Source organism: Mustela nivalis (assembly GCF_964662115.1).
Source record: "Mustela nivalis genome assembly, chromosome: 13".
Taxonomy (NCBI): Eukaryota; Metazoa; Chordata; class Mammalia; order Carnivora; family Mustelidae; genus Mustela; species Mustela nivalis.
The window spans coordinates 7378844-7403576 of NC_139032.1; the positions used below are offsets into that span (position 1 = coordinate 7378844).

At 40.4% G+C, this 24733-nt stretch overlaps 1 protein-coding gene across 5 annotated transcripts in view; it reads left to right on the plus strand.

The window, feature by feature from the left end:
* The window catches only part of LOC309845912 (histone-arginine methyltransferase CARM1-like), a 262210-nt gene that overhangs the window by 86897 nt on the left and 150580 nt on the right, over positions 1-24733 (plus strand). The window lies entirely within an intron of this gene.

Here is a 24733-nt window from a genome sequence, read left to right on the forward strand (position 1 = left end):
GAGGAATTTGCTCAACACATGTCTGTCCATTTGTCCATCTTATGTTTCTGCTGCATTTTGGAGTAAATTATAGTAACCAACACCTTCTAACACCATGTACTTCCAGCTGCATGTCATTAACTAGAATTCAAAATTTGTTTCTAATTTTTTTCTATGAAAGTTAAATTTACATACCTCACAATGCACAAATCTCAAAAACACCATCATTCCTAAGAGTTGCCTCATAGCGTTTCCCCATCACTCCTTTTTACCCCTGTCCTTGCAGGGGCAATCACTGCTCTGATTTTCTTCTAACCAAGATTAGATTTGACGAGGACTGCCTATAAATGGGATCATTCAGTGTACACTCTCTTTAGTACGGTCACTGAGCATATTTTGAGACATCCATGTTGTTGCTAGTGTGAGTAGTTTGTTCACTTTTATTACTAGGTAATAGTCACAATTCGTATATCCATTCTCGTTTCGGTGAGTATGGAGACTATCTCCAAGTCTTGGCTATTGTGAGTAAGGTTGCTATAAATATTCTCATACCAGTCATTTTGCAGACATATATTTTTTTCATTGCTTTTAGATCAATATCAGGAGGTAAAATTGCTGAGTCATAGAATAAATGCTTAGTTCTCTAAAAAACAGCCAGAACCTTTTTTTTTTTTTTTTAATTTATGTTTGACAGAGATCACAAGTAGGTGGAGAGGCAGGCAGAGAGAGGAGGAAGCAGGCTCCCTGCTGAGCAGAGAGCCTGATGTGGGGCTTGATCCCAGGACCCTGGGATCATGACCTGAGCCGAAGACAGAGACTTTAACCCGCTGAGCCACACAAAAGCCCCCAGCCAGAAGGTTTTCTAAAGTGGTTGGACCGACCGTATCCTCCCGCCAATAATGGATGGGAGTTGTTCCACATCTTTGCCGGTATTTGGTGTTTCAGTCTATTAAATTTGTTTTCCATCTTGTAAAAATTAATTAATTAATTAATTAACTAATTAAATAAAACTTTATCCATTTTGGTAGACATGTGGTTGAATCTCATGTGGTTTTAATTTACATTTTCCTGATGCATAGTGATATTAAGCACTTTTTTATGTGCTTATGAATTCAAATCATTTACTTGTTACTAAGTGGTTATTTGTCTATGGAGTTACTGTTCTTCATGTATGTGGGACACCAGGCACATGTCAGACACACAGTTCACGCACATTATCTCCTAGCTTGGAACTTGCTTACCCATTTACATACTGATGTCTTATGTTGAAAAGAAGTTTTCAAATTTGGTGATGCCATTTTTTTCCTTATTGATTTCAGTATCCCAAGAACTTTTTCTACCCTCAAATAGTGAATGATTTTGACTGTATTGCCTTCTAGAAGTTTTAAAGTTTAATTTTTGTATTTTATTATTTTTTGTGTGTTTATTATTATTTTCTAATCTTTCTTAATTGCTTTTTACATGGTGTGAGGTATGAGGCCAAGGATTACTTTTAGACCATATGGATATCCATTTATTCTAACACTGTGTATTGAAAAGGCGTTTGCAAGTCAAATGACTGTATGCAGACTTGGTCTATTCTATAGCTCTCTGTTCTGCTCCATTTACTTCTTATTTCCCTTCGGCCAGTATCCCATTGTCAGGGTTACCTTCAAAGTAACTCTTGAAGTCTGGTGGTTCAAGTCCTCTAACTTTGTTTTTTTGTCAAGGTTGTTCTGGATATTCTTGCTCCTTTACATTCCCATATACATTTTATAATTAAGCTGTCAGTTGATATACAATACTTGCTCCAATTAAGACTGAGATTGATCAGTTCGGGGAGGATTGTCATTTTCACAACATTAAGTTTTTGGTCATTGGCAAGCTGAAAATAGCTCATACTAAGTCACAAGAGACGGGTATTAAATTTTCAGAAATTTGATACATTGACATTGGCCAGGGTGGAAGAAATTAGCAAAGCCCCCTATTGTTTTTTGGGGTGGGAGTTCATTGTTAAATGATTATCAGCATGCCATTACTTTCAGACCAGGGATATGGTATTTCTCTCCATTTATTTAGGGCTTTAATTTTCCCCCAGAAGGGGAACATTTTGTAGTTTTCAGCAATGAGGCCATACACAACTGTGACAAATTTAACCCTGAAAATTTTATGGTTTTGACTGTATAGTAAATAAAATTTTGAACACTCACAAGTGTTTTCTGGTGGTATATAATATATTATTATTAAAAATTTCCAGTGTGATTAATATACAGTGTTGCATTAGTACAATATAGTGATGCAACAGTTCTCCGCATTATTCAGTGCTCACTGTAGGTGTGCTCTTAGTCCCCTTTACCTGTTTCACCCCACCGGCCTCCATTCTGGTAAAACTCTGCTTTCAGTAGTTAAGAGTCTGTTTTTTGGTTTGTGTCTTTCTTCCTTTGTTCATGTGTTCTGATAAATTTCACAAATGAGTGAAATCGTATGGTATTTGTTTTTCCTTACTTACTGACTTATTTCACTTAGCATTATACCCTCTAGATCCATCCATGTTGTTGCAAATGGCAAGATTTCATTCTTCTTGATGGCTGAGTAATATTCCAGTGTGTGTGTGTGTGTGTGTGTGTGTGTGTGTGTGTGTGTATGTAGCTCATGTTTTCTTTATGCATTCATATATCGATGGACACTTGGGCTGCTGCCATAATCTGGCTATTATAAATAATGCTGCAATAAACATAGGGGTGCATGTATCTTTTGAAATTAGCATTTTCATATTTTTTTGGTAAATATTCAGTAGAGAAATTAGTGGATCACCTGGTAGATCTGATAATTCTATTTGTAATTTTTTTTTAATTTATTTTAATTTTTTATTTTTTATAAACATATATTTTTATCCCAGGAACGTCCCTACTGTGTTCCACAGTGGCTGCTCCAGTTGCATTCCCACCAGCATTGCAAGAGCGTTCGTTTTTCTCCACATCTTTGCCAACACTTGCTGTTTCTTATGTTTTGATTTTAGCCCTTCTGACAGATGTGAGACGATACCTCTTTGTGGTTTTGATTTGCATTTCCCTGATGATGATAGATGTTGAGAATCTTTTCAGGTGTCTGTTGGCCATTTGCATGTATAGTAATGTCTGTTTGTGTCTTTATTTGTTTAATTATTTATTCACTTAAAGGTTATTTATGTTTGAGAGGGAGGGGGCAAGCATGCAAATGGTGGGGTGGGGGTGGGGTGGGGATGGGGGTTGGGAGGGCCAGAGGGAGAAAATCTTCAAGCAGACTTTCTGCTTGAGTGCAGAGCCCAGCGTGGAGTTCTGTCTCATGACGCATGAGATCCTGACCTGAGCCGAAACTAAGAGTCAGAAGTTTAACTGACTGAGCCATCTAGGCTCCCTTTGTCCACCTTTTAATTGGATTACTTAAGTTCTTCTGTGTTGAGTTGTAGAAGTTCTTTGTAAAGTTTGCGTACTAAACTGTTATCAGACATATCATTTGCCCATTCAGTAGGTTGTCTTTTCACTACATTGTTTCCTTTGCTGTGCGGAAGCCTTTTATTTTGATGCAGTCCAGATAGTTTGTTTTAGCTTTTGTTTCTCTGGTCAAAGAAGACCTATCTAGAAAAAGGTTGCTGCAGCTAATGTCAGAGAAAGTACTGCCTGTGCTCTCTTCTTTCAGGTTTATGACTTCAGATATCACATTTAGGTCTTTAATCCCTTTCGAATATATTTTTGCATATGGTGTAAGAAAGTGGTCCAGTTTCAACCTTCTGCATGTTGCTGTCCAGTTTTCCCAACACCACTTGCTGAAGAGACTGTCCTTTACCCATTGGCTATTCTTCCTTGCTTTGTTGAAGATTAATTGACCATATAGTTGTGGACATTTCTGGTTTTTCTGTTCTGTTCTTGTATCTACCTGTGTGTCTGTTTTTTGTGTCCGTACCATACTGTTTTGATCACTACAACTTTATAATATAACTTGAAGTCTAGAATTGTGATGCTTCCAGTTTTGCTTTTCATTTTTAATTTTGGGAGTTTATAGTTTTCCAGGAATGCATCCATTTCATCTAGGTTGCTTAGCTTATTGGCATATAACTGCTGATAATATCTTCTGATGATTGTATTTACTTCCTTGGTGTTAGTTGTGATCTCTCCCTTTTCATTCATAATTTTATAAATTTGGGCTTTCTCTCTTTTCTTTTGGATTAGTGTGGCCAGTGGTTTATCGATCTTATTGATTCTTTCAAAAAACCAGCTTCTAGTTTCATTGGTACGTTCTACTGTATCTCTGGTTTCTACCTCATCGATCTCAGCTCTAATCTTGATTATTTCCCTTCTTATGTGTGGAGTTGGTTTTATTTGTTGTTGATTCTCCAGTTCTTTAAGATGTAGAGACAGCTGGTATATTCTGGATTTTTCAATTTTTTTGAGGAAGTCTTGGATGGTTATGTATTTACCCCTTAGGACTGCCTTTGCTGTATCCCATAGGTTTTGGACCGAAGTGTCTTCATTCTCATTGGTTTCCATGAATTGTTTCAGTTCTTCCTTGATCTCCTGGTTGATCCAAGCATTCTGAAGCAAGGTGGTCTTTAGCTTTCAGATGTTTGAGTTCCTTTGGAACTTTTCCTTGTGATTGAGCTCCAATTTCAAAGCATTGTGATCTGAGAATATGCAGAGGATAATCTCAAGTCTTTTGATATCAGTTGAGTGCTGATTTGTGACCCATTATGTGGTCTATTCTTGAGACGGTTCCATGTGCACTTGAGAAGAATGACTATTCTGTGTTTTTAGGGTGGAATGTTCTGTATATATCTATGAGGTCCATCTGGTCCAGTGTGTCATTTTTAAGGTTGCTTTGGCTATTTGGGGTCTTCCGTGTTTCCACACAAATTTTAGGATTATTTGTTCTAGGTCTGTGAAAAATGTTGTTAGTATTTTGATAGGGATTGTATTAAATCTATAGATTGCTTTGGATAATATGGACATTATAAACAATATTTGTTATTCCTATCCATGAGCATGGAATATCTTTCCATTTGTTGGTGTCATTTTCAGTTTCTTTCATCAGTGTTTAAAGTTTTAAGAGTATAGGTTTTTCAGCTCCTTGGTTAAATTTATTCCTAGGTATTTTATTATTTTTGGTGCAGTTGTAAATGGGATCTTTCTCTTAATTTCTTTTTTTGCTACATTATTATTAGTGTACAGAAATGTAATATAATACAAAATGTATTATGTTGACTTTGTATCCTGCGACCATACTGAATTCATGTATTGGTTCTAATAAGTTTTGGAGGTGTCTTTAGGATTATCTGTGTATAGTATCATGTCATCTGCAAATAAGGAAGGCTTTATTTCCCAATTTGGATTCCTTTCATTCCTTTTTTTTTTTTTTTTTTTTTTTTGTCTGATTGCTGTGGCTAGGACTTCTAGTACTAAGTTAAAAAAAAAAGCAGTGAGAGTGGACATCTTGGTCTTGTTCCTGCCTTTGGGGATAAGCTCTTAGTTTTTTCCTCATTAAGAATAATTTTACCTGTGGGTTTTTCATATATGACCTTTATTATGTTGAGGTATGTTCCCTCTAAGTCTACTTTGTTGACAGTTTTTATCATGAATAGATGTTGTACTTTGTCAAATGTTTTCTCTCCATCAACTGAAAGGATCATTTGGTTTTTATCCTTTCTCTTACTAATGTGATACATCATGTTGATTGATTTGCAAATATTAAACCACCCTTGCATCCCAGGAATAAATACCACTTGATTGTGGTGGATGATTTTTTTAAAATGTATTGTTGGATCCAGTTTGTTAATATTTTTTTGAGGATTTTTGCATCTGTGTTCATCAGAAATAGTGGGCTTTTTTAATGGTATCTTTATCTCATTTTGGTACAACATAATGCTGGCCTCATCAAATGAATTGGAAGCTTTCCCTCCTCTTTTATTTTTTGGAATAGTTTGAGAAAATACTTATTTACTCTTCTTTAAATGTTTGGTGGAATTTACCTGTGAAGCTTTCTGGTCCTGAACTTTCTGTTGGGAGTTTTTTGATTACTGCTTTAATTTCATTGCTGGTAGTTGGTCTGTTCAAATTTTCTATTTCTTCCAGATTCAGTTTTGGGGAGATATGTATTTTTTGGAATTTATCCACTTCTTCTAGGTTTTCCAATTTGTTGGCATATAATTTTTCACGATATTCTCATAAAATCCTTTGTATTTTTGTGGTGGTGTTTGTTATTTCTTGTCTTTCCGATTTTGTTTATTTGAGTTCTCTCTCTCTTTTTGATACATTTGATTAAAGGTTTTTCAACTTCGTTTATCTTTTGAAAGAATTAGCTCCTGGTTTCATTGATCTCTTCTGCTGTTTTTTTTTTTCTTTCCTCTAAGTTTATATTTCATTTATTTCTGCTCTAATTTTATCATTTCCTTCCTTTTACTGGTTTTGGGTTTTGTTGTTCTTTTTCTTGCTCCTTTAGGTGTAAGGTTAAATTATTTGACTGAGATTTTTCTCGTTTTTTGAGGTAGGTCTCTATTGCTATAAACTTTTCTCTTAGAATAGTTTTGTTGAATCCCAAAGATTTTGGATGGCTGTGTTTTTATTTTTCATTTGTCTCTCTGTCATTTTGTATTTCCTCTTTGATTTCTTGGTTCACCCATTCATTGTGTAGTAGCATGTTATTTATGTTCTTTCCAGATTTTTTTCTTCTGCTTGCTTTCTAGTTTCATAGCATTGTTGTCAGAAAAGATGGTATGGTATGACTTAAGTGTTCTTTAATTTGTTGAATTCTGAATTTGTTTTGTGGTTTAGTGTGTGATCTTTTCTAGAGAATATTCCATGTGCACTTGATAGAATGTGTATTTTGCTGTTGAGAATGGAATGTTCTGAATATATCTGGTAAACCGATCTGGTCCAATGTGTCATGTAAAGCCGTTATTTCTTTGTTGATTTTCTTTTTTTTTTATATAATTTTTTATTTTTTATAAACATATATTTTTATCCCCAGGGGTACAGGTCTGTGAATCACCAGGTTTACACACTTCACAGCACTCACCAAAGCACATACCCTCCCCAATGTCCATAATCCCACCCCCTTCTCCCAAACCCCCTCCCCCCAGCAACCCTCAGTTTGTTTTGTGAGATTAAGAGTCACTTATGGTTTGTCTCCCTCCCAATCCCATCTTGTTTCATTTATTCTTCTCCTACCCACTTAAGCCCCCATGTTGCATCACCACTTCCTCATATCAGGGAGATCATATGATAGTTGTCTTTCTCTGCTTGACTTATTTCGCTAAGCATGATACGCTCTAGTGCCATCCATGTTGTCGCAAATGGCAAGATTTCATTTCTTTTGATGGCTGCATAGTATTCCATTGTGTATATATACCACATCTTCTTGATCCATTCATCTGTTGATGGACATCTAGGTTCTTTCCGTAGTTTGGCTATTGTGGACATTGCTGCTATAAACATTCGGGTGCACGTGCCCCTTTGGATCACTACGTTTGTATCTTTAGGGTAAATATCCAATAGTGCAATTGCTGGGTCATAGGGCAGTTCTATTTTCAACATTTTGAGGAACCTCCATGCTGTTTTCCAGAGTGGCTGCACCAGCTTGCATTCCCACCAACAGTGTAGGAGGGTTCCCCTTTCTCCACATCCTCGCCAGCATCTGTCATTTCCTGACTTGTTGATTTTAGCCATTCTGACTGGTATGAGGTGATATCGCATTGTGGTTTTGATTTGTATTTCCCTGATGCCGAGTGATATGGAGCACTTTTTCATGTGTCTGTTGGCCATCTGGATGTCTTCTTTGCAGAAATGTCTGTTCATGTCCTCTGCCCATCTCTTGATTGGATTATTTGTTCTTTGGGTGTTGAGTTTGCTAAGTTCTTTATAGATTCTGGACACTAGTCCTTTATCTGATATGTCGTTTGCAAATATCTTCTCCCATTCTGTCAGTTGTCTTTTGATTTTGTTAACTGTTTCCTTTGCCGTGCAAAACCTTTTGATCTTGATGAAATCCCAATAGTTCATTTTTGCCCTTGCTTCCCTTGCCTTTGGTGTTGTTCCTAGGAAGATGTTGCTGCGGCTGAGGTCGAAGAGGTTGCTGCCTGTAGTCTCCTCAAGGATTTTGATGGATTCCTTTTGCACATTGAGGTCCTTCATCCATTTTGAGTCTATTTTTGTGTGTGGTGTAAGGCAATAAATTTGACAATCTGGAAGAAATGGATGCATTCCTAGAAACATATAAACTACCACAACTGAACCAGGAAGAAATAGAAAGCCTGAACAGACCCATAACCAGTAAGGAGATTGAAACAGTCATTAAAAATCTCCAAACAAACAAAAGCCCAGGGCCAGACGGCTTCCCAGGGGAATTCTACCAAACATTTAAAGAAGAACTAATTCCTATTCTCCTGAAACTGTTCCAAACAATAGAAATGGAAGGAAAACTTCCAAACTCATTTTATGAGGCCAGCATCACCTTGATCCCAAAACCAGACAAGGATCCCATCAAAAAAGAGAGCTATAGACCAATATCCTTGATGAACACAGATGCGAAAATACTCAACAAAATACTAGCCAATAGGATTCAACAGTACATTAAAAAGATTATTCGCCACGACCAAGTGGGATTTATTCCAGGGCTGCAAGGTTGGTTCAACATCCGCAAATCAGTCAATGTGATACAACACATCAATAAAAGAAAGAACAAGAACCATATGATACTCTCAGTAGATGCTGAAAAAGCATTTGACAAAGTACAGCATCCCTTCCTGATCAAAACTCTTCAAAGTGTAGGGATAGAGGGCACATACCTCAATATCATCAAAGCCATCTATGAAAAACCCACCGCAAATATCATTCTCAATGGAGAAAAACTGAAAGCTTTTCCGCTAAGGTCAGGAACACGGCAGGGATGTCCATTATCACCACTGCTATTCAACATAGTACTAGAGGTCCTAGCCTCAGCAATCAGACAACAAAAGGAAATTAAAGGCATCCAAATCGGCAAAGAAGAAGTCAAATTATCACTCTTCGCAGATGATATGATACTATATGTGGAAAACCCAAAAGACTCCACTCCAAAACTGCTAGAACTTATACAGGAATTCAGTAAAGTGTCAGGATATAAAATCAATGCACAGAAATCAGTTGCATTTCTCTACACCAACAGCAAGACAGAAGAAATGGAAATTAAGGAGTCAATCCCATTTACAGTTGCACCCAAAACCATAAGATACCTAGGAATAAACCTAACCAAAGAGACACAGTATCTATACTCAGAAAACTATAAAGTACTCATGAAAGAAATTGAGGAAGACACAAAGAAATGGAAAAATGTTCCATGCTCCTGGATTGGAAGAATAAATATTGTGAAAATGTCTATGCTACCTAAAGCAATCTACACATTTAATGCAATTCCTATCAAAGTACCATCCATCATTTTCAAAGAAATGGAACAGATAATTCTAAAATTTATATGGAACCAGAAAAGACCTCGAATAGCCAAAGGGATATTGAAAAAGAAAGCCAACGTTGGTGGCATCACAATTCCGGACTTCAAGCTCTATTACAAAGCTGTCATCATCAAGACAGCATGGTACTGGCACAAAAACAGACCCATAGATCAATGGAACAGAATAGAGAGCCCAGAAATAGACCCTCAACTCTATGGTCAACTAATCTTCGACAAAGCAGGAAAGAATGTCCAATGGAAAAAAGACAGCCTCTTCAATAAATGGTGCTGGGAAAATTGGACAGCCACATGCAGAAAAATGAAATCGGACCATTTTCTTTGTTGATTTTCTATTTGGATGACCCATCTATTGATATAAGTGGGATGTTAAAGTCCCCTACCATTATTGTATTACTATCAATTATTCCCTTTATGTCTATTATTAGCTGCTTTATCTATTTGGGTGCCTGCATGTTGTGGTACTAATATTTACAATTCTTACATCTTGTTGTATTATTCTGTTTATGATTATGTAGTGTTTTTCTTCATCTGTTGTTACATCCTTTGTTTTAAAGTTTGTTTCATCTGGTATAAGTATTGCTACTGAGGCTTTCTTTTCACTTTCCATCTCCATGAGAAATTCTTTTCTGTCCCTTCACTTTGAGTGTGCATGTGTTTTAGGTCTGAAGTGAGTCTTGTAGCCAGCATATAGATGGGTCTTGCTTTTTTATCCATTCAGTCACACCTTGTCTTTTGAATGGAATATTTAGTCCATTTGTATTCAAAGTAATTACTGATAGGTGTGTACTTATTGCCATTTGGTTACTTATTTTATGGTGGTTTTTGTATTTCTCTGTTCCAATCTTCTCTTGCTTTCTTCTCTCCTAGTTTGCTGGCTTTCTTCAGTGATATACTTGGGTTCTTTTCTCTTTATTTTTTGCATATCACCAGTTTCTGAATTGTGGTTACCGTTAGGTTTATAAATAACATCTTAGGCATATAGCAGTCAGTTAAATTGATAGGTGCTTACCCATTTTAAAAGCACTAAATTTTTACTCCTCTTGTACCCACATTTTAGATATATAGTGTCGTGCTCTACATTCTTTTATTTTTTTGAATCCCTTGACTGATTTTTATAGATAAAAATAACTTTACTGCTTTTATGCTTCACATTTTACTCCTGCTTCTAGTCTTTCCTTTCCATTCCAGAGTCTTTTTTAACATTTGTTGCAAGGCTGATTTAGTGGTAATGAATTCCTTTAACTTTTGTTTGTCTGGGAAGCTTTATCTCTCTCATTCTATTCTGAATGATAGCCTTGCTGGGTTGAGTATTCTTGATTATAGGTTTTTATCTTTCAGCATTTCAAATATATCATGTCACGCTCTTTTGGTCTGCAAAGTTTCTGCTGCAAAATCAGCTGGTAGCCTTATTGGGCTTTGCTTGTATGTAAATGTTTTCTTTTCTTTTGATGCTTTTAAAATTCTCTATCAGTTCCTTTTGCCATATTAATTACTATGTGTTTTGGTGTGGACCTCCTGGGGTTGATTTTCATGGGGGCTCTCTGTGCCTCCTGGGTCTGGATTTCTGTTTCCTTCTCCATATTAAGGAATTTTTCTTCAAATGCATCTACTATGTCTTCAGATACATCTTCTGTCCCCCTTTTCCCCTCTTTTTTTTAAAAGATATTATTCATTTATTGATTTGAGAGAGACAGACAGAGAGACAGAGATAGTAAGAGAGAGTATGAGCTGGGGGGAGAGGGAGAAGCAGACTCTGCACTGAGCAGGGAGACTGATGTGGGGCTTGATCCCAGGACCCTGAGATCATGACCTGAGCTAAAGGCAGATGCTTAATGACTGAGCCACCGAGTCGCCCTGAGTCCCCCTTTCTCTTTGTCCTCCTTCTGGGATCTCTATAATTCAAATGTTATTTGCATGAAAAGTTCCCTTAATCTATTTTCAATTTTTCCCTCTCTCCTCATGCTTGATTTCTTTTCATTACTCTGTCCTCCAGGTTACTGATCTCTTCTTCGTGCTCTCATCTACTATTTATTCCCTCTAATGTATTTCTAATTTCAGTTATTGAGTTCTTCATCTCAGATTGGCTCCCTTTTATGTTTTAATCTCTTCGTTAAGGGTCTCACTGAGGTCCTTAACTCTTTTTTCAAGTCCAGTGAGTATCTTTCTGACCATTTCTTTAAATTCTGTACCAGATATATTATCTCTCATTTAGGTCTCTTGCTGTGATGTTTGTCTTTTTGTTTCATTTGGGACATATTCCTCTGTCGGCTCATTTTTTCTAACTCCCTGTGTCTGTTTCTTTATGTTAGGAAGGTCAGTCATGTCTCCTCCTCTCGAAAGTCATGGCTTTTTGGACAAGAGGTCCTAGAGTGCCCTGTAGTGCTGTGTCTCCTATTCACCAGAACTTAGTGCTTTCAGGGGTGTTTGTATATGTGTTGCATGTGACCCTGCCTTTGTGGCTGAGCCCTTTTTCCTTCATTCCAGTTATATGCAGTGGCATTCTTTGCCTATTGTGGGTGTGCTTGTGTTGTTAGTGAGCCAGATTGGGGCCGTCTTGGGGAGTCTTAAGCTGAGTCAGATCAAGGTGTTTGCCAGAGATGCAGTAGCACTGAACTGCAGGGGCGCTTTCCCTGTGTTGTCCCCTGAGACGATTTTGTTGGTAGGTGGGACTTGTAGTCAGACCAGGTATCTGCCTCCATCCCAGTGTGGGGGCCTGAGTTGGACTGGTGTATGTGGTTATCTTCCGCTCTCCCTGGGGCAGGAGTCAGTTTGGAGTGGTGCTTGCGCCTGTTAGGGCTCCATGCACACTGCTACATTTGTGGCACCACTTTGAAGGGACTCCTACGGAGGGTATGATGGAGGGAACACATCTTCAGGAGAATGTGGAGTTGGGGCATGCATCTGCTCTGGGAGGGGGCTGAGTTGGAGGGAGCAGCTCCACAGGAGAACACAGGGGTGGGGTGCATGGTATTAGCAAGGTTTGCATGGGAGAACATCAGCAACCTCCCAGGAAAATTCCTGCTGAGGCCAGGTTGGAGGGGTCAGACCTAAGAAACATGTGGGAGCAGAGGAATTGTTAGGGAGCTAGGTTGAGTGTATTCCTGCTGCATTCATTCCTGCAGGTGTCCTTGTATCTAGGTTACAGAGTGGGGGATGAAGATGGCCCCGACCAGCTCCTTTGTTCTTGGAGAAGTCTCCCAAAGATCCCTGCTCCTTCAGCGCAGGCCCCGAGGAATAAATCTCCCTCCTCCTTCTGCACTGTACCTCAGCAGGGCTGTTTATTGTCCAAACTCTTTAAAGGCACAGACTCAGTTTCCTGTCACCTTCAGGCTCTCCCAGAGCTGCACCCACTGATTTATAAAGTTCCAGATGTCAAACCCCACTGATTATAAGAACTTAAGAAGTTAAGTCCCTCTGGTTTTCAAAGCCAGGTGTCATGGAGATTCATACAGGTCTCTTGTGCCTAAGGTGCATCCTGTGATCTCTTTCTCTCCCCTTTCCGTGCCTGCAGTGTCCCTCTTTGCTGAAAACAGTCCTGTGGGTCAGTTTGGTTCCTGACCGTATATCCACCTTTCCTGGTCTCGTCTCTACATTTAATTGTAGAGAGTGTTCTGCCAACCTTCACATAATTTTCTGGGTTATTTACCCTGATGTAGGTGGTATCTAGTTATATCCATGGAGAAATGTAAACCCAGGATTATCCTACTCTACCATCTTCCCTGGACATCTCTGATTAATTTTTAATATTAATGCTGGATACCACAGACATTTATATTCACTTGCTAATTCTAGTAGTTATATTTCAGATTCCTAAGATTTTTTTCTCTAAATAATATGTCATCTGCACTTAGAGGTAGCTTTACCGGTTTTCTGATCTTTAAGCCTTTTATGTTTTTTCTTGAGTATTTGAAATTCTTATGACTTCAGTACAATGTTGAATGGACCTGGAAAGTAGTTGTCCTTGACATTCTCCTAATTGTAGGGGAAAGTCCAGTTGTCACCATTAAGTAGAATGTTTGCAGTACATCTTTTGTGGCTGCCATGTATCGCACTGGGGCAGTTTACTTCTTGCTGGAAGTTATTATCATAATTTGGCATTAGATTTTGTCAAATATTTTCCTGGATCTATTGAGATTATCACATTCTATAAATTTAGTGAATTACCTAGAATGAAATTGTTTGTATAGAACTAGTATTATTTCTTTGTTAAATTTTTGATAGAATTCACCCATGAAAGTCACTGGGGTTTGAAGGTTTTATTAATGGAAATAAAATTTATGTAATAGGTATAGGAGTCTTCAGATTTTCTTCTTGTGTTGATTGACATTTTGTATTCTTTCATGGAATTGTTCCATTTCATCTAAGATTTCAGATTTCTTCATAGTTTACATGTTATCTTTTTAATGTATAATATCTATCATAATTTCTTCTATATTTTCCTGATATCGATTATTAATGTCTTTTTTTAAAAAATCAGACTAGTTAGAGGTTTACCACTTTTATCAGTCTTTTCAACAAATCAGTTTGGGTTGTATTATTTTCTCTATTGCTTACTTATTTTCTATGTCATTGATTTCTGCTCTTTAAAATTTTCTTTCTTGGGACGCCTGGGTGGCTCAGTGGGTTAAGCCTCTGCCTTCCGCTCAGGTCATGATCTCAAGGTCCCGCATCAGGATCTCTGCTCAGCAGGGAGTCTGCTTCCCCCTCTCTCTCTGCCTGCCTATCTTACCTCCTTGTGATCTCTCTCTCTGTGTCAATAAATAAATTAAAAATCTTTAAAAAATGAAAATAAATAGATAAAATTTTCTTTCTTTGTGCTCTGAGTTTACTTTGCCTTTTTGTTTTAATTGTAAAACTCTAAGTCATTAATTTTACTTTTTTATTCTTTTCTAATATAATTTCTTAAAGCCACTAATCTTTCACTAGTTATGGCTTATATAACTAGACTTTGGTATGTTGCATCTTCGTTATCATTCAATTCAATTACATTATAATTTTCTTCTGATTACTTCTTTGTTTCCCGAGATATTGAGAAGGATTTTAATTTTCATGTACGTGGGAATTTTGTAGACATCCCTCTGTCGCTGAAGCTGGACATTCTAAACATTGTGCTGTCAAGTGTCTGATGTCCGTTGCCTTCCTGTAAGGCATATTGAGATTTGTTGAGATGGGCGGAGTAGCTAACTTGAGGTCGACTTGATTCTTCTGAGACTTCTTTTTTACCTTTGCCCTGGCTGGCATAGGAAGTCTTTACTTCAGGTCTTGTTTAGACATGTTGCTTGGGTGTGTCCAATCCTTGGTTTCTACTGTGACGTCTCAAGTATTCAGCAACATCTCTCCACTGTGGCTAAACCATGAAGTCTCCTCACGCTGTATTATCTCTGGGAATGGCTCGGCTTAGAGCCCTCTCATAAGTTACTCTTTGCCCACTGTGGTTTTGACTATCTTTTTATATATAAATATATAATTTTTATTTTTTTTTACAAACATATAAATTATTTTTATCCCCAGGGGTACAGGTCTGTGAATCGCCAGGTTTACACACTTCACAGCACTCACCATAGCCCTTGCCCTCCCCAGTGTCCATCACCCCACCCCCCTTGGTTTTGACTATCTGGTGGAAATCTCCCCTCCACATGTTTTACTGAGGATTTGTTCAGCTGGAAACTCAAGGGGAGCCCTATGTCAACATGTTTCAGTTCTTTCTTCATATGAGAAGAGCTTTCTGTCAAGTAATCTGCTTTCGAAATTCCAGCAGCTTGTCTCTCTGCATGCCAGTCTCTGTATCTTCAATTCGGCGAGACCACTCTGTTCTGTTTTGCTTTCCATACCATGTGCCGCAGCGTGGAGAGTGTCTCTCAGCAGCAAACAAGGCTAATTGTAGCAGCGTCCTCATTCCTTTCCCTCCTTCTCTCAGGGATCCCAGTTTTGCATTGCCTGCTTGTTCGCCAGTGTCTGACAACACTGTTTCAGATATTTTTTCCAGTTTTCTTGTTTCAGTGGAAGGGAACGCATGGCACCAGTTAATCTGTCATGATTAGGAGTAGAAGCACTCCCTGTTCCTTTCAAAAGAAAGCAATTCACACACTCCGAACACTTCAGATTTCTTGGGCTGTAGCAATGGGTTATTCAAGAAAAGCCAGAAGCAATCAACATTTTCATTACTTTGGTATACATTCTAGCTCATTCATATAGTTGCTGCACAACCCATAAATCAGAGCCTTCTGTTCTGCAATTCAAGCAAAACAAGTTTCAACTCATAATGTATTTGCAAACATTTCCTTGCTCTTTTTTTTTTTTTAAAGATTTTATTTATTTATTTATTTGAGAGAGAGAGAGAACATAAGCAGGGGGAGCGGCAGAGGCAGAGGGAGAAGCAGGCTCCCGGCTGAGCTGGTAGCCTCATGCGGGGCTCGATCCCAGGACCCCAGGATCATGACCTGAGCCAAAGGCAGACGCCTATCCTACTGAGCCAACCAGGCGCCCCCATTTCGTTCCTTTCAGCGATAATCTTTTTGACTTTGATATTTCTATAACATATGCAAATGACATATTTCCAGGATCTTCCTGTATCTTCCTGTGATCTTTAAGGGTACTTCCAAAAGATTGGCCATAGACCCAGCGAGTTGCAGTTACAGACCATATTACAAAGCCATCTGTTTCTGCCAAGAATGGTGAAGAGTGAGATTTTATCTGACTTGCAAGCTAACACGTTAGTTTGCCACTGTTTCATGAGTGCTAACAGAAGACACAAGATTCTTGGCTCAGAAGTAAAGACTTTCTGACTCAGAGAAAGAGCGGTAGCCTGAGAATTCGCATACTCTTGGTTCTCTGAACTCCAGTAGCCGCAGGCAGATGCAGGGACAAAAGAGGCATCCGCACCAGCAGTGGTATACATTACAGGAGAGGAACACTAAGCTTGGAGAATCCACAGTCTTAAAGGAAGTGGCAAGCAGCCTAGCTCTTTGTTCCAGAGGAAAATACTGCTTCATACCCCAGGGTTGCTTGGTGCATCCACAGCCCTGAGAAATAGCCCAGGCAGAGAGGAGTCCGGGCCTCGCATGCTTGGCATACCCAGTAACACATGCATGAGTCCCAGCAAGAGAGCTGTGGAGGAATATCTCCCGACGCTTGTCCTCTGTGAGAAGGAGGGAGGTTTCTCCGTGACGGACCCCCACAGGATGACCATACCGGGAATTTCATTCATAGGTCACATTACAGTATACAAATGCACATGTGAGCAACCGTGGCCGGAAAACCAGGCACAGACAAGGCCGTTGAGAATGTCTTCTGAAGTGGAAAGCAAACACCAGTGGTGCAGAATGTTTCCCGGGCGGGGGTGGTGGGGGTGTCTCTTAGCAATTCAGTTGAGCCAGGCCTTTGGTCTTGGCCACCTGTACTCCTGGGGGGTCAGTCATTCCAGCGGGCCCTGGAAGTGTAGTCTGACAGCACCGAATGGAGAGACATCCCAGCCTCTTCCACTTTTCGTTTGCTCGAGGAGGCCAGACATCCATTAGGTAGAATTAATTCACATATTCTTTTTTTTTTTATTTGACAGAGAGAGATCACAAGTAGGCAGAGAGGCAGGCAGAGAGAGAGGAAGGGAAGCAGGCTCCCTGCTGAGCAGAGAGCCCGATGTGGGGCTCGATCCCAGAACCTTGGGATCATGACCTGAGCCGAAGGCAGCGGCTTAACCCACTGAGCCACCCAGGCGCCCCTAATTCACATATTCTTGAGGCAGAAATAAAACCAGAGATCCAGATAGCAATAAACAAAAAGCAGTTTAGAAACAGACTCAGTAAGTACAGAATCACCACCTTAGCATGGTTAGACTCGCCCTGGAAGCCAAGCGAGACAGGCCTGGACTCACAAGGCTCGTAAAGTGCCCTTCTCAGGCAACGCAGCTCGCAAGCTCTGGGGCGTCTGTGTGGGCCTCTTGGTGAGACCTCCTCCCTGTTAAAAGTCAAACAGAGAAGTCAGACTTAATACACAAGTTTTGAGTACTGAGTGGAATGTGAATTAAACGTACACGGGGGAGTCCTGTTTTCCCAGCAGCGGGCTCCCAGATGAAGAGAGAAGGCGATGTGTGGAGGTCCAACTGCGGTCCAGATCGGATTACACCTGAGTCAGAATTTTTTTATTATATTTTTTATTTTTTGGACATAGCTTTTAGAAACTGTGTATTTCCTCTCAACCTTACTTCCATTTTTCTGGCTGAGCCGCTTAAGACCCCTCCGTGGTCGTTGCCACACTTCAGTGGCCTGAGAGGCGGGCCCTGTGGTCCAGTCCACCGTGGGAGACCAAGGGAGGGCACATGTGCCTTCAGACCAGACTGTGACTTCGGGTCACATAGCAGTGAACTTGGGAGCTGGAGCAGTCCTTGAACTGAAATTCGCGCTCAGTCACCGCCTTTCAGCAGCGGCCCGCTCTTCCTTTTCTACCCCCTCAGGATCTCCGTAGAAGTGGAGACCAGGCATGACCTGGCCTGGGGTTCACGGGAGACGGTGCCGTAATGAGCAGAACGTCCCAGGTCAACTCCCACCATAGCACGCCCGCTCAGTGTACTGCCCTGTCGTTGCACAGAGTGGCAGTGTCCACACAGTACAGAGAAGAGCTGTGTCCCACAGAGCGATGGGAAACAGGATAACATAAGCTGTCCCTGTGGGAGGCTGGTGGTCCCCCGTGGGATCAGTAGCCAGCAGAGGTCAGCGCTCCTGGCAGTGTCCTGGGATCTGTTCCGTGAAGAGGCCCTGAGGCGTGTGGCCCCCCAGGGGGCGTGGCTCCAGCGCCATCCTCATCCCAGGGCACAGCTTTCGGGCCAGTGTTCCTGGAGGTCACGACAGTGACACCAGCTGTGGTTTGGAGGGTGAGAATGGCGCGAGCTGCCAGCAGAAGCTTCTTTCAGGCTCTCTTCAGATTTGTGATGTTGGTGCCATCGCTTTTCCTTGTGTAGATGTCCTGTGCCATGGAGGTCAAGGTTGGTGCCACGTATGTGGGTTCTTGCCGCAAGGGGTTTGAGGACATCCCCCTCAGTTTGCAGGACGTCAAGGGCTCTGGACATGGTGGAAGCTGCCTTCTAAGTTACAGTGGGAACCCGGCACCACGCTGTACGGCCCCCTCTCTGGGTAGTGCAGAAGAGCTGTCAGTTTTCATAAAGACAAGTCATTCCTGTCTTTGCTAACGAGCATCAGGATGTGGCTTATCTCTGGATGCGAATGTTTGAGAATTTTCTTTGTAGTCCATGGCTCTCAGGAGTGCAGGCCTTTAAGAAATAGAAAATTCTTCCGGCCTGTGTAATGGGACATAACTAGGCTAAGAGCAAAATGCCATTTTCACTTTTTATACTATAAACATTTGATCTGTCATCTGAGACACCATCCACTGGAGGGACAATTTAACAAGATCGCCTTGTTGATGAGAAAACTGAGGTTCAGAGAAGAAAATCGCCTTTTTTAGATACTGTGACTGATGATTATCTCACCAAGGATTCGAATCCAGACCTTCCTGACTCCAAGGCCCACATTGTCTTCCTACACCACCACACACCCTCCCTGATAACTCATGTGAAGTTTTAATGAAGAAAGAAGCCAGTGAACGAATAGGGAACAATCGTGCCGTGGGAAAGCTACGCAGAAAGCCTTTCTTCTAAAGTCTTCACACTTGGAACGCTCAGTGCTCAAGGAAACCGTGCGCACAAACCGCGCATGCAAGATGCATTTCTACAATATCTCTGTTGCGTGTGGGGTACTGTTGAGAGATGGTCTCATCAGGTCTGGGAACTTGATGTTTTAGGGACTCTCAAAATTGAGACTGCTTTCTGTTTCTGGACAAAACTTTAAAGTCTTTACATTTAAGACTTTACACCAGGGGTGGAAATTTTGAGATTCCAATAGAAAAAGTGTCAAGAAATTGGGATACAACTTACTCCGTATCCTCTCCAATGGCCAGATATTTTCCATGTCCTACTGTACTGCTTCCAGCATCTGCCTGAAGGAGAGAATCTTCGATAGCTTGTGCAGTTGTGATACCCCGAAGCAACCTGGCTCACTCAGTGTTGGGGCCCAGTGACAGGAGCCTGTCACCGTGATCCTACACCAAGGCCTCTGTATGTGTTTTCTAGTAACTAATCTGATAGGGGCGGGGAGAGTCAGCTGAACATTTTCATTATATTCTGTGAGACAGGAATCTGGGGCTCAGTAAATGAAACCGACATTCAATTTGCTTCTTCCTGGTTTAGAATACAAACAGTCCGGGTTCTCCTTAATCCATTCCCACCAGTCCAAAAAAGCAAGAGGGAACATTTCTAAATAAGAAGCCCATAAGTGGGATGAATTCTGATAGGAATTTCTCTTAGGTTTGGTGCCTCACTTGTGTTTCAGGAATGAACTCAAGGGCCTGGGCCTACCACATTTAGATTACAGCCAGTGGGCTGTAGTCTGGTAGTCTCCTTGTCTCCAAGAAGGAGAACTAATTGCCAGCAGGAGCTTCAGACCTGACTTGAGAATTTTCCCAGGGAGGCCCCACAGAATACCCTCCCAGGGGAGCGGGTTGCCTGTCTGATCTTCCTGGCCCTGGAGATGGAATAGTCGATTCTCGTGCCGGGTCTGTCCGTGCAGGTGGCGGGACCAAAGCCCGGCATCCGCAACTGCCGGAAGTAGTGGCAAGGGAGGGACAAGCTGCCTGTGATGCCCGGGGTCCCAGATGGCCCAGATTCCAGGCAGCATCGGGACCGTGATCGTCATTTGTCAGCCTGGGTGTTGACAGTAAGCTGTCTGCTGGTGTCACTGCCCATCAGACACAACTGCTGAGTTTTTGAGACGTGTTCTGCTTCTCTGGAGTAAGAGGATGTGGCATGTGAAACGGGAGCCTGCTGTTTTATATTTAGAAGTGAGTGAACAGCTGCCAATTATCTGTAACTTGGGTAAGAAAGAAAATCCAACTTTATTGCGGAGTTGACCTGTATTGATAATTAGGTGGCACCTCTGGGAAAGGAATGATCAAATATTCAAATATGTCTGCGCGAGGAATATATTTCCCCTTCTCCTTTCCTTCTTCAGAACTGTGACTCCCTGATCTCTGAGCCTGGTTTTGTCACATGTCAAATAATCTACCAGTGATCTCAAAGACCACTGTGAAATCCAGGACATTTAAATTCATTGCATTTTAGAAGCAGTGGAGATATTTAATGACAGATGTCAACAGAGAAAAAAATTTTAATTAAACGGACTTAAGGTAATATCTGTGAAGCAGTGACTGTATTTGCACTAGATGTGTGTGAGCTTGACTTCCCATTCCTTCATGTATTTATTTGGCAAATATTTAGGGAGTATCTCTTCGGTGCCAAGCACTTATTTATGCGCTCAAGTGCCGAATAAACAGAAGTCCTTATAATTAAATGGCTGACATTTGAAGAGAAGGACACAGACAATAAATAAATGAACAGTTATAGTGAAGTTGTATGTGGTAAGGGTTGGGAAAAAAAACCAAAACAGGGACAGAGGCAGAGAAGGAGTGGGAATGAGTGCTCGTACCATCTCTGTTTTGTAATTTGGGGGAGAAGCCTCATGGCTAAATGACAACTGAGTTGAGGTCTTCGGGGCAGGACAGGAGGAGCCCTGTGTGGGTCTGGGCTAAGAGGGGCATTGGGACCGGGGAACAGAACCACACAGACCCCAGGGCAGGGTGTGTCTGAAGAGTGGCACTAAGAACAGGGGTCTCGATGTAATCAGGGACAAGGAGAGTGGCGAGATCAGAGAACAGAAGCCAGCTCAGGGGAGATGCTAGAGGTGTGGGCTGGGTGGATCCTGGTCTCATCCCAGGGGACAGTGAAAGCAGGGAAGCAGCTGCTGGTTGTGTATAGGTGCCTGTTAAAGGGACGGACCTGTACTTTCTCTCGTCGTAATTCTCACAACAGCCCCGCGAGGTTGATATATTATTACTGTTTATTTCCATTTTTAAGCAAAGACATGGAGGCTCAGAGATAGGAAGTTGTCCAAGTGACAAGAAGATGCCAGACCCATGTCCTTGATTCTTCTGAGCTACCCCTTGATTCTTCATTGGTTTGCACTGAATCTAGGAGACTCACATCCGGAGTGGAGATGCTGACACAGACATGGGAAAGCTGGCCTGTATCAACATGTCACCAATTGGGAAAAAGAAATAAACATGCTGGTGGACCTTCTTCTAGGAGTTTATGAATCATGGGAAAGTGTCTCCATTCTTTTTCATTCATAAAAAATTTCCAACTTACAGAGAGTTACATAAACAAGACAGGGAATTTCTGAATACCCTTTAAACAGATTCATTAATTTATAGTATTTTGTCACTTTTGATTAATCTCTTTATCTGTGTATGTGTATACATATACACATAATATCATTTTATCAATGATTAATTAATTTGAGTACTGTAGGACTCTACTAGACTTTACTGACCAATACCATGTCCTTCTGCAGATATCCCATTAGGGAGCACTGAGCTCTCTCAGCCTCTTGTTGTTAATAGGAATTTTGGTCACCAGGTCAAGATATATTCCATTTTCTCTTACTATAAAGTTACTACCCTTTCCCTGTTCATTGTGACTAAAAAGTAATCAGGGCAAAGGTACTTTGAAATCACACAAATATTCTGCTCCTCATAAACTACCTAAATTTAGTATATATTGATTATCCATTGCTTTGGAAACACAGGATTGTGGGGTATGTTAGCTTCCCATCCTGCAGGCTTGCTAAGTCACTTAGTTCTTATAGGTTTCTTTTGTAGATGCCTAGGATTTAATATATAAATGATTATGTCATCCATCTTTAGAGAGACAGTTTTACTTCTTCCTTTCCTATCTGTAGGCTTTCTATTTCTTTTTTCTTGCTTGCTGCACCAGCTAGGACCTATAGGACGTGTTACATAGAAGAAGTGAGAGTGGACATCCTTACCTTGTTCGTGATCTCCAGGAAGACACGAAGACACTGTTTTCATCACTGGCTCTAGGGTTTTTGGTTAGACATCCTTCATCAGGCTGAGGAAAGTTCATTTTATTCCTAATTTGCTAACAGTGTCCATCTTGAATTGTGTTTTGTAAAATGTGTTCCTGAATCTATGAAGATGAAGGTACCATTTTTTACTTTTAGCCTGTTGATACGGTGAATTTAATTTTTGAATGTTACAATGACCTTGATTTTTTGAGTTAAACCTCATTTTTATGATGTATGATCCTTTCTGTAAATTAGATTTGCTAGAATTTTGTAAATGGTTATTGTGTTCTTTGGGTATTGTTTTGTAGTTCTTTTAAAATGTCTTTGGTTCAGGTATCAGAGTAATACTAGTCTTATAAAATTGGGGCATGTTCCCTAAACTAGTTTGTGAACTCTGCATAGAATTTGACATCACATCTTCTTCAAATGTTTTTTTGAATTAACAACTGAAGCCAAATGGATATTGAGTTCTCTCTCTTTTTTTAAAAAAAAGATTTTATTTATTCATTTGAGAGCAGAGATCACAAGTAGGCAGAGAAGCAGGCAGAGAGAGAGGAGGAAACAGGCTCCCTCCCTGCTGAGCAGAGAGCCCGATGCAGGGCTCGATCCCAGGATGCTGGGATCATGACCCGAGCCGAACGCAGAGGCTTTGACCCACTGAGCCACCCAAGCGTCCCAAGTTCTCTTTATAAGAAGATTTTTAAAAAAGATTTTATTAATTTATTTGACAGAGAAAGATCACAAATAGAGAGAGGGGGCAGAAGGCTCCCCCTGAGCAGAGAGCCTGATGCAGGGCTCGATCCCAGGACCCTGAGATCATAACCTGAGCTGAAGGCCGAGGCTTAACCCACCGAGCCACCCAGGCACCCCAAGAAAATTTTTAATTACAGAGGAAATTTATTTAATACATAGAGATGTATCTAATGTATTTACTGTCTACTGTTAATTGAATTAACTCTATTATTTATGTTTTCCATGGAATTTGTCCATTTCATTCAGGTTATTAAATTACTTCCTATTAATTTCTTCATAATATACTCCTCTGTATTGGTAGGATCTGCAGTGATATCCTAAGAATGACAGCATTCTTACGTTGATAATAGGGTCATTTTCCCCCACTTGATTAGCTGGAGACCTATCAATTTTATTGATTCTTTCAGTGAAAGAACTTTTAGTTTCATTCATTTTTCCTCTATTCTGTTCATTTTCCATCTTTTTAAAAAGGATTATTTATCTATTTATTTATTTATTTATTTGAGACAGTGAGAGCAAGAGAGCATACATGTGAGTAGGGGAGGGGCAGATGGAGAAAGAGAATCTCAAGTAGACTCCCTGCCAAGCGCAGAGCTTGCCCCAGGGCTTAATCCCACCACCCTGAGATCACAACCAGAGCCAAAATCCAGAGTTTGAGGGTCAGCCAACCAAGGCATCTTGGCGCCCCACTTTCCATCTTATTGACTCAAGTTCTTGTCTTTATTATTTTCTTCCTTCTGACTATTTTGGTTCTCTGATTACTCTCCTCCCCCTATTTATTGATTTATTTATTTACTGTTACGTTAGTCACCATACAGTACATTGTTAGTCTTTGATGTAGTGTTCCATGATTCATTGTCTGCATATCACCCCCAGTGCTCTGTGCCATCCATAACCTCCTTAATACCCACCAGGCTCAGCCATCTTCCCCCACCCCTCAGTTCTAAAACCCTGTGACGTCTTAAGGTAGATGCTTAGATCGTTAATTGAGTACTTTCTATTTTTCTAATAATGTTAATGTTACTTTTTTTTGGACACACTGTGTTCTACCTATATCCCATACATTTTGGTATGTTGTGTTTTCCTTGCCATACAGTTCAAAATAATTTGTATTGGTTTTTTTGGCCTATGGTGGGTTTGTTTGTTTGTTTTTGATCCATGGATTATCTGGATATATTTTGCTTAATTTTTAAACATTTGGGGATTTTCCACATATCTTTCAATATGCTAGTTGAATCCTTTTGTGGTCTGTCAACATGTTTCCCATGACCTCAGTAGTTTCGGATTTGGTGGTTGGTTCATCAGTGAATGTTCCTCGTTCATCTCAAGAAGAGTATGTGGTGTTGTCAGGTGGGGTTTCCTCTAAAGATCAGTTCAAGTTGATTGATCTTCAGTGATTGTTAGTCTCCTTGTCTATCAATTATTGAGGAAGGAGAGTTAAATCAGCAACTACAGCTGGATATCTCTAGGTTATAGTTGTAGACGCACCTTTGCCAGATGAAAGTTGGTATTCTGTTGAGTATATGTGAGGTTATGCTTCAGATAATGACTCAAGAAAGCAGAAAGCAAAGACTCCA